Here is an 11,491-nt window from a genome sequence, read left to right as displayed (position 1 = left end):
TATGAATTACAAAAGCATCAATTGCCTGTATTTCAAACCGCTCTCACTCTATGGATCGATAATATGAAATAAACACATGCACATGCTAGAATTCAATAGAGTATGGGTGTCTGATAGACCGATTTTTGTCCATACGCAATTTTACAAAATTCATGATCTCATCCAAAAATAATAATGCCATTTATATTTTAATTTAATGCGTAGAACCGCCTTTTACACATAGATGCACTATGCCTCACCCCGTTCCCACAAACGCGTTATATATCTCTCTATCTAACGCATAAGTGCACACACTTTATATGGATCGACATTTCTCTTTCACACATGCTCACAATCTCTCTCAGGGTGTCGGGGTGTCTCACGCACATGCTCTCTCTGTTTCTCTCTCTCTCTCTCTCTTTCTGACTACTATGTACCACTCTTTTCACTAATCTCAGTTGGAAAACACTATTCCTCTCACATGCATATATACACATGCATGATTCTACTAGCCCTCTATACGCACATATATGTGCCTACGTGTCTCCCGCACGCACATTATCTTTAGGCCTCTCTCGCACACATTGCCCCCCCCCCCCGACACACCTCTCTAATAGTAGTTGGCAGATATGATTTCATCATATCATTCGGTAGGATATCCCTGGCTGTTAGGCTGGAAGGTAACACGAGGCAAAGTTTTACCCTAGTTCGGATCGGACCCTTGCAGTTGAAGAAAAAGCCTACTCCTGGTACTGTATATTAGTGATAGGGGTGTGTACAAAGTACACGTGAATACCAGGCATTGTGCGTGTGTGTATACTATCAACGAACTAGCCCCCAAGCTTGTATAACATACTAAGGGCCTAGGGTTACAAATCATATATAGTCGGCTTATCACCAGTGGGGATAGAGTCCTCCGCGACTCTGGTAGCTTCGTGTTGTACGCCGAGTCCTCCACATGGGTCTCCGTATAACACGTCTCGGTCCAACCTATATGTGGCGCAGGATGGAACCGACCCATAAGTCTTCATGTTGACCCACCACAACTAGAAATGATGTGCCCACCACATCACACACGCAATCGGCCACTAAGAAAATAAGCATATACAATAGTACAACGGTATCTAGCTCACGATACGTCTCCATATTTTGTTGATGACACAGACGGACTTTGCATTTGATGCGTGCTCCATATTTTGTTGACAACACTTACGGTCATTGTATTTGAAGCGAAAGCACGATATGGTCACTGGACTTCAGAATAAGCTCATCATGGTCACCACATACATTTTGTCGTGCTAACCAACATATGGTTGGATGGTTAGAGGACAATGGTTTCTCGAGCCCACCAAGGTTAAAGTCCTAGTGCTCGCATTTATCTTGTGTTAATTTTAGTATTTTCCGGCGATGTACGTTCAGTGGGAGGAGACGTTCCACTCGACTACGAGGCACCTATGGTGACTTCGTAAAATCTCAAGATCATATATGCGGGCCCACTCTCTCGAAGGTGCTCATAGGGGTAGGGTTCGCGTGTGTGCGCTTATAGCGGTGAGTGCTTGCGCGTATATATGAGCCCTTGCGTCTGTACCGTGTTAAACAAATTTAGATACATTAAAACTGAACACTAATCGAGCCCTCTCAGGCCATCAACGTTTTGACAGCATTTCTAGCCGTTGGATGCAACTTCAATCCCGCTGAGAGCGCTACACGGGCTGGTCAGATGCTCCCTAAACAAAATTGGCGGCCATCCAATCCCCCTCCTCTCGCGCGCGGGCTGCTCCTGGGCTTAATATGTACGGGCCGCTATTCCCGAAACAAAATCAAAGCCCTCTCGTTTCTTTACGACGACCTCGACCTCGACCTCTCGCCTCTCTCGTAGTCTCCTTTGATTCCCACTCCGGATCTCTCCTCTCTCGCCCACGACCTTTCCGCCGCCATCGCTATCCTTCCCTTTGGCTCGCAGATTCTCGTGCCTCAGTCCTCGGCCGCCCTCTCCTTTTCCCGTCTTCTCTCATGACGGAGACGAGCTCCACCTCAGGCCGGTTGCGGCACCACACCACGGGAGCCAGTACCTGATTTTTCCTACATAGCATCTGGAGTCCTTGGGAGTGCTGCTGCCAGATCCAACCTCGCCCGAGCACCCGGTCAGAGGTACGCCGCTGGACACGTTCCTTCATCTGCACCAAGTTTATTCTACATCTAACTTGTTTAGGCCCTGCTTGGATTCGGTGTAAGTTTATACGCCCGGATTTAATTTACAGGTGTAAATAACCAGCTGCAGTGTATTTTCCGTCTGGAATAGAAACGAGGGATGGAGGTCTGTATCGATTACGGAGGTATTTGGGAGGCAACCGACAATCCAAGCGGGGCCTTATATGTGGATGGCAACAGAAGATGATCAATAACTTTCAAGAAATCTGAACCTGAAGTTGTCAAAGTTGAGTGCAATCTTATTTTCGTTTTCTTTTGTAGTTTAGGACTAAAAATGACTAGGAGGCAACTGAATGTGCTTACATTTTCAGAGCAGCCGTTGTCAGGTCTTATCATCTTATCATGGAGTCAATCGACAGTGAGCACTTGTGCGTGGGAAACCTTCAAGTTCTGTTGAGTTCATGTGATTTCTTACCCAACTCATCCCTGCAGAAACGCCCTGGACTAATTGCATAACTATTTTTGTTTTAGAGGTGGCATCAGACAAGAGGTTGTTCGTCTTATCATAAAGTGCCACAAGAATTACAACCCAACAGAAACTGAATTTGTTTCCCATTTACCCAAATTGAAATGATACTGCAGCAGCTTCTCCGAGGTATACAAATAATTTCCTCTCGCATAAACCTTGCTTAATCTATTTAATCTCAGGTTGTCAACGTGTTCAGCCATTCTATCTTAACTTCTATACGTTTCTAACCCTTGGATGTACTCCCTCCATCCCATGATATAAGTCTTTTTAGAAATTCCAATATGGACTACATACGGAGTAAAATGAATGAATGTATGCTCTAACATACATCTATATACCTTCGCATCCAATCCTTATTGAAATATCTAAAAAGACTTATATTTAGAAATGGAGGGAGTACTTCCAATCCTGTGTGGGCTTTGGTGCTGAACACCGAGTGCTATACAAGCTGGGCCGATGCTCACATAACAAAATCCGCAGTCTGTTATTTAGGCGTATGGGACAACTGTTCCATGTATGCCTCGCTGGCCTGGCGATTCTATGCCTTTTCCATTCGATACAGGCGAGAGGGTCACCGCATGAGCAGCGATTAGTTGCAGGAAATCAAGGAGGTAAATAACCGATGTTAAAAGATTTTAACGGCAACTGATCGACGTGTGCCACTTGCCGGCGACGGATAATTGCAGGCACATCCATTGGTGCTCTTTATTTACTCCACACGCGTCCATATAGTCTCATCTGACCTATTGTTCCTTCTCATGCAGAGCTCTCGGATCGACAGGTGAAGGTACAAGATGGTGTCCATTCAACAAGGGGTGGTAGTTCGATCCATGGCGCCACTGCACATTCAGCTCTATCTCCATCCGTCTTGGCTGGCGATCATCCCTTCTTCCTAGCCGCCAGCCTCCGTGATAATTTTAGATTGTTGGATTGTGAAGCGAGATTCTAGCCATCAGCGGAGAGGTGATTTATTTGGGATAAAAGGATCTCCCAGTCTTTCAAGTAAGCTATCTTATTTTGTTTGAGATGTGATCTCCCTATCATTCAAATAAGCTATCTTATTTTTGTCCTTCTATGTTTTGCCTATCTATCTTATTTCTTCACGTTACAGTACTAACGCCTAATTGCGCCTAATTTCGCCTAATCACGCCTAAGCTAGAAAAGCGCAAGTAGGTGCCCAAACGCATAATTAGCGCCTAGCGCTTTTTTGAACTTTGCCCTTGCTATGTAATCTGCATTCTCTGGATACTCCTACTTGATTACGACATGAGCATAACTTAGGTTTGGCTTGGCACTTGTGAAACATTTTCTACATATCTTTGACTTTCTCAAGTGTAAGAAATAATGTTTGATGCTACTTCTAGAGTTTGCACCTTTCGGAAATCGATCTCGACTGAACAAAATCTCAGTCCACGTAAAATTAGCAAAACTTTACTTCTATGTGGAAATTAGTATAATGATCATTGAACTGAGGTATATGCATACATCTTATAATGAAATGTACGCTTAGAATTAAGATTCGGCAATTGTGGACTTGCCATGAAGTAGTGTACTACGCGAAACCATAGTTTTCCATCCAGCTGCTTGGCTTTTGTTCATCCTTACAATGATGTTTGTTCCCGTTTCCTGCAAAATCATGTTTCAGATTACTGTCAATCTGCCATTCCTCCAATCAGTGAAGGCCAGCTGCTGCTCCTGATCATGGCTTAACTTTCATACGTGTTTTGAACTATATTCATACTCCATGTGCTTTGGAGTATATTCATAGTTCAGTAGCGAGTATAAATCAACTCGATGTGCAGATGGACATATACAATTATAAAAGAAAATGGACCTTCCAGCTCAGTATTTTTCTCTTTTGTGTTATTACTTGCTACTGGTTGGAGTATCTTGTATTTCGTAAGGAAAGGGAAAACTTCTATGACGTAACTTGTTTTAGTCCATTTTATATCTATAGTTTTATGCTTGCTTTCATTTCCATTTATTTACAAGCTTACTGATTATTGTATCGTTGAAAAGTATGGGCAAGGCAACATGGTCCATCATGGTGGAAGCCTTGCCATTCTCTCCACGACATACTGATGTTATGCAAGTTTCCAATTTGAGAAACACCTTATTCTATTTTTTAATTGGAGGTAATGGAAGAAATTATGCCATATATGCAATATTTAATTGTATGACCTTGATGTATGAAGTGCGAACTTGCTTACAATCTGAGTGTTGTCCATCCAACCGTAGGGTGACAGTCAACAAAATTTTGGGGTCTTGACTTACAAAGACTGTTTCTTCTGTATATATCCTTGTTCTATTGATACACATAATATTGGCTGATCAAAATAATTGTCAAGTATGAATGGTATTGTTGTCTGCAGAGCAGTGGTGCTATGCTGTTACGACTCTGCACTCCTTTACTATCAACGACTAGAATTTGCCCTTCTGTTAATCTCTAATACATATATCATCTTTACAAACTTATCCCGCATGTTTTGGGCCTCTATACTTACAAATGTTCCAATCATTCTACTGGAAAAATATATGGGCGCGGCAACGCGCGCCATCATGGTCTAGTACAATGAATGATCAGTCATCATACATGTCCTAGTGAGTTAAAATATTACCCCAGGACAGCAAAGAATGATTGTACTGAAGTGCAGCGTACAAGTAGCAGAATTACCTAGGTTGTTCCAGCATCGTCTTGATCACCACCACTGCTGCCTATGTGACACCCTAATTAAGTGTCATGACTAAAATGGAAAACAGAAAAAGACACACATACGGGAACCTGAAAAATGACACCTACTGTCGACAGAAGAAAACGACGCCTACTGGAACCTGAAGCTGACGCCGCTACTCGATAAAGAAACTGAAACCTAAAGAACTTGGGGACAAATACTACACTGCTAAACTTAAACCAGAAACTGAATACTTGAGTACAAATATTAAATCCTAAACTTAGTTACAAATACTACACTTGGGTCCTTGATGCCAGTGTATAGCTACGATGAACTTCGAGCGATCAGTTTTCGGAAAAAAAGAGAGACTGGAGACGGCAAAAAAGAAGAGTGAAGAAACACTAGAATGAACCGAAGAGACTGATAATAATATCATATGAATGAATGAAAAACTGAAGTACTGAACAATGATGCATGCTCTCTGAAAATTAACTGTTGAGTCAACTATCTGAACATTGACTGATACTAATGAACATGCTGCAGAACTTAGACTAACAGAAGATTGACATCGATCTGAACAATTACTAAAACTGAACTAAAACTGAAAAGAGAATACACACTGATCAACTAAATGAAACATAATGAAATGAGAGCTAAAGGTTTCAGAAGCTGCATTTCAGAGTGACTGAAAAAATGAACAAAAGAAAGCTAAAAGACTGAAAATAAAGAAAAGACCCAACACTTAACAACAATGAAAAAGTACACTGAAAAAGAAGTACACTGATAACTGGAAAAATAATGTCTGAAGACTGATATATAACTAAAATCCCAGGGCTGAATGACTAAAGAATGACCTAAGCTTGAAGAATGAGAGCACTGAACATTTACAAAACTGATGGATTATCATTCACTAAACTGATAAATGAGTGAATCAACTACAGACTAAAATAAGTGAGTCAGCTACAAGACTTATGTTGGAATACTGATCAACTAAATAAAACAAGACTATTGGAGACTACAAGTAAACTATTGGAGACTGATGACTGATACTAAAAACAAGCTAACTGAGTGACACCTGCGGGGAGCTCTGTGACCTGCTACACGGGCGGATAGGTGCCTGCAAAAAATGCCTAGAGCGTTCCTGATGAACTAATCTATCACTAACACTCGTGGACAAAACAACCAGCTAACTGAGCGACACCTGCGACGAGCTCTATGACCGGCGAGCTGGGGTACACGGAGACTGAGGACAAACCAACGCAGAGATTCGTGTAGATCCGACGGACAGAAAAACAGACTGAGCCGAATTTAAAAACGGACGTATGAAAAATACTAAAACTGTTTAAAAATGGCTTTTTTACTTGGCTAGATCATTTGAACATGCCAAGTCAAGTGATGATGGCTTTACTCAGTTTGAATATTCATATAGTTAGTAGATTAATCCAAGAATTTCTTTTGTGCTGCCTCTCTTTCCAGTTTCCCCATTCGTGCCTTATTGCTTTTATGTAGCTAGGCATAAATCGGAAACAACAAAGAAAAAGGGGCGCCTCTCACCTGAAACCGCCCCAACTTCCACTCAAGCGGACCAAATATGGCAGCCGAACGTGCGAAAACAAGATAAGTGTGCACTGGCCCACCTCACGAGGCGCCGCCTCAACCTCTGTATGCAATCAAACATCAATAGTATTGATTATGCGGTAAAGTAATAAGATAATTGTGATATCGGTCGCCAATGGCAACAATACCGCGCTTAGCTTCGGGACTTTGATTTCTCGTAAAAAAATGTCCATCATCATCATAGCCACTCCTCCAACACGTAGATAGACACTTGTTTTTTTCCTGAGTACTAGATAGACACTTATTTGACAAGTTGATACAGATCCATACTCTAGCCCCGGACGCGTAGTAGAATAGTTTATCATCCTGAAGATATGTGTTCTTCTAATTAAAAGCATTAAACAATTCCTCACAAAATAAAGCATTAAACAGTAGCCGGAAACAAGCGTGAGACTTTTCCTAAAAAAGGAACAAGCACAAGACCGAAGATGGTTGCCTTTTAAGCGGCTAGAGAGATAGATAGAGATAGATACGTACACACGGCGAGCTATTGCATCGTCATTGCCCGTTGGTCGCACGTAGTTTGCCGGAGCTGGGCCAAAAAACCCTCTCTCTGCTCGGTCAGGACAAGCCAGAGGAGGAGAAACTGGAGCGCGGAGGCGCCGCTCCGGGGCCACACAGCCATAGCCCCTCGGATCCGGCTTGCCTGCTCCCTTCCCATGCTCTCATCCGTGCTCCCACTTCATCCTACGGCTGTCATTTTCTCTTTTTCTTTTCTAATCTAATCATCTCCCTCCCTGATTTTCAGAGGGTGGGGTCGGGCCTTATTTTCTTCCAATCAAATCAAGCCACGTACGCGGGAGCATGGATGGGAGCACGGGAAGGGAGCAGGCAAGTCTCGTCCTAGCCCCTCATGCCCGTGACTCTGCGTACGTCCCAGGCCACGGGCTCTGGACGCTGTCTGGCTGTAGCGCGAGTGTTACCACTCCGGGCTTGGCTCCGCCGCGAGCCACGCCATGTGTCCGCCCTGGCATGACATGTGTCGTACTAGGTTGCGTCCACCTCCCTCTTATACTCCTCGAAAGCACAAGGGGGCCCCGGAGAGGAACAGATTATTTGTGTTGTGAGAGTGTGTTTCCTTTCTTCCTCGTCGTGCGAGGCAATGTTGAGCAGAGGGGAACAACACAACACCGTACCGGACATCAATGGCGTCCACCTCCATCCTCGGCTGCGCAATCTGAAGGAAATATGCCCTAGAGGCAATAATAAAGTTATTATTTATTTCCTCATATCATGATAAATATTTATTATTCATGCTAGAATTGTATTACCCGGAAACATGATACATGTGTGAATACATAGACAAACATAATGTCACTAGTATGCCTCTACTTGACTAGCTCATTAATCAAAGATGGTTATGTTTCCTAACCATAGACATGTATTGTCATTTGATTAACGGGATCACATCATTAGGAGAATGATGTGATTGACTTGACCCATTCCGTTAGCCTAGCACTTGATCATTTAGTATGTTGCTATTGCTTTCTTCATGACTTATACATGTTCCTATGACTATGAGATTATGCAACTTCCGTTTACCGGAGGAACACTTTGTGTGCTACCAAACGTCACAACGTAACTGGGTGATTATAAAGGAGCTCTACAGGTGTCTCCGAAGGTACATGTTGGGTTGGCGTATTTCGAGATTAGGATTTGTCACTTCGATTGTCAGAGAGGTATCTCTGGGCCCTCTAGGTAATGCACATCACTATAAGCCTTGCAAGCAATGTAACTAATGAGTTAGTTACAGAATGATGCATTACGTAACGAGTAAAGAGACTTGCCAGTAACGAGATTGAACTAGGTATTGGATACCGACGATCGAATCTCGGGCAAGTAACATACCGATGACAAAGGGAACAACGTATGTTGTTATGCGGTTTGACCGATAAAGATCTTCGTAGAATATGTGGGAGCCAATATGAGCATCCAGGTTTCGCTATTGGTTATTGACCGGAGACGTGTCTCGGTCATGTCTACATTATTCTCGAACCCGTAGGGTCCGCACGCTTAAGGTTTCGATGGCAGTTATATTATGAGTTTATGAGTTTTGATGTACCGAAGGAGTTCGGAGTCCCGGATGAGATCGGGGACATGACGAGGAGTCCCGGACGAGTTCGGTGCCCCCCTCCACCATATTCCACCTCGGTCATATCGTTGGGGTGCTTAGGCGAAGCCCTGCGTCGGTAGAACATCATCATCATCACCACGCCGTCGTGCTGACGGAACTCATCCCCGACACCCTGCTGGATCAGAGTCTGGGGATCGTCATCAAGCTGAACATGTGCTGAACTCGGAGGTGCCGTACGTTCGGTGCTTGGATTGGTCGGATCGTGAAGACGTACGACTATATCAACCGTGTTGTCATAACGCTTCTGCTTACGGTCTACGAGGGTACGTGGACAACACTCTCCCCTCTCGTTGCTATGCATCACCATGATCTTGCGTGTGCGTAGGAATTTTTTTGAAATTACTACGTTCCCCTTCAGTGGCATCAGAGCCTGGTTTTATGCGTTGATGTTATATGCACGAGTAGAACACAAGTGAGTTGTGGGCAATACAAGTCATACTGCTTACCAGCATGTCATACTTTGGTTCAGCGGTATTGTGAGATGAAGTGGCCCGGACCGACATTACGCGTACGCTTACGCGAGACTGGTTTCACCGTTACAAGCACTCGTGCTTAAAGGTGACTAGCGGGTGTCTGTCTCTCTCACTTTAGATGAATCGAGTGTGGCTACACCCGGTCCTTGCGAAGGTTAAAACAACACTAACTTGACGAACTATCGTTGTGCTTTTGATGCGTAGGTAAGAACGGTTCTTGCTAAGCCCGTAGCAGCCACGTAAAATTTGCAACAACAAAGTAGAGGACGTCTAACTTGTTTCTGCAGGGCATGTTGTGATGTGATATGGTCAAGACGTGATGCTATATTTTATTGTATGAGATGATCATGTTTTGTAACCAAAGTTATCGGCAACTGGCAGGAGCCATATGGTTGTCGCTTTATTGTATGAAATGCAAACGCCCTGTAATTGCTTTACTTTATCACTAAGCGGTAGCGATAGTCATAGAAGCAATAGATGGCGTAACGACAATGATGCTACGATGGAGATCAAGGTGTCGCGCCGGTGACGATGGTGATCACGACGGTGCTTCGGAGATGGAGATCACAAGCACAAGATGATGATGGCCATATCATATCACTTATATTGATTGCATGTGATGTTTATCCTTTATACATCTTATCTTGCTTTGATTGACGGTAGCATTTTAAGATGATCTCTCACTAAATTATCAAGAAGTGTTCTCCCTGAGTATGCACCGTTGCGAAAGTTCTTCGTGCTGAGACACCACGTGATGATCGGGTGTGATAGGCTCTACGTTCAAATACAACGGGTGCAAAAACAGTTGCACACGCGGAATACTCAGGTTAAACTTGACGAGCCTAGCATATACAGATATGGCCTCGGAACACGGAGACCGAAAGGTCGAACGTGATTCATATAGTAGATATGATCAACATAGTGATGTTCACCATTGAAACTACTCCATCTCACGTGATGATCGGACATGGTTTAGTTGATTTGGATCACGTGATCACTTAGATGACTAGAGAGATGTCTGTCTAAGTGGGAGTTCTTAAGTAATATGATTAATTGAACTTAAATTTATCATGAACTTAGTCCTGGTAGTATTTTGCAAAATATGTTGTAGATCAATAGCTCGCGTTGTTGCTTTCATATGTTTATTTTGATATGTTCCTAGAGAAAATTGTGTTGAAAGATGTTAGTAGAAATGATGCGGATTGGATCCGTGATCTGAGGTTTATCCTCATTGCTGCACAGAAGAATTATGTCCTTAATGCACCGCTAGGTGACATACCTATTGCAGGAACAGATGCAGACATTATGAACGTTTGGCTAGCTCAATATGATGACTACTTGATAGTTTAGTGCACCATGCTTAACGGCTTAGAATCGGGACTTCAAAGACATTTTGAATGTCATGGACCATATGAGATGTTCCAGGAGTTGAAGTTAATATTTCAAGCAAATACCCGAGTTGAGAGATATAAAGTCGCCAACAAGTTCTATAGCTAAAAGATGGAGGAGAATCGCTCAACTAGTACATGTCATGATTATACTGTCACTGGCTCACCCCTACAACTCCGTATTTTGTTGATGACACAATCAATTGACCAGTCAAATGGCACAACTAGTGTTGCACCATTGGGGCGCGTAACCGTGGGGCCCACCTGTCAGCCTGTATATGAAAGAAAGAAATGGTAGTTTGAGTCTGTACTGTGTTAATAAAATAGGAGTACATTTTAGGGTGACCATACGGTCACTGGCTCACCATACAGCTCCGTAATTTGTTGATAACACGATCAATTGACCAGTCAAATAGTCCTCATTCAGCAGCGCACATTACCATAGGGCCCACCCGTCAGCGCGCATATGAAGGACAGAAATGGTAATAAACTAGTGCTCGGTGGGTATTCAAAGTCATGAGACCTCTGGTTGGCAGTCACCGGCGGTT

At 43.3% G+C, this 11,491-nt stretch overlaps 1 long non-coding RNA gene across 8 annotated transcripts; it reads left to right on the top strand.

Annotated features, from left to right (window-relative positions):
- The first annotated feature begins 1,818 nt into the window (after positions 1–1,818).
- Positions 1,819–4,783, top strand: LOC123136172 (uncharacterized). Of its 8 annotated transcripts, none has more exons than XR_006466626.1 (6): positions 1,821–2,130; positions 2,215–2,416; positions 2,507–2,558; positions 2,662–2,785; positions 3,424–3,661; positions 4,305–4,783. It is a non-coding gene; the product is annotated as an uncharacterized lncRNA (long non-coding RNA). The 8 variants fall into 8 exon arrangements; XR_006466628.1 differs by having other exon boundaries at positions 1,822–2,130; positions 2,241–2,416; positions 2,502–2,558; XR_006466625.1 differs by having other exon boundaries at positions 1,822–2,130; positions 2,502–2,558.
- The last annotated feature ends 6,708 nt before the right edge of the window (positions 4,784–11,491 follow it).

This window comes from Triticum aestivum, chromosome 6B (assembly GCF_018294505.1).
Source record: "Triticum aestivum cultivar Chinese Spring chromosome 6B, IWGSC CS RefSeq v2.1, whole genome shotgun sequence".
Classification (NCBI taxonomy): domain Eukaryota; kingdom Viridiplantae; phylum Streptophyta; class Magnoliopsida; order Poales; family Poaceae; genus Triticum; species Triticum aestivum.
The sequence above is the reverse complement of the archived record's forward strand: the minus strand, read 5'-3'. Positions and strand labels throughout refer to the sequence as shown.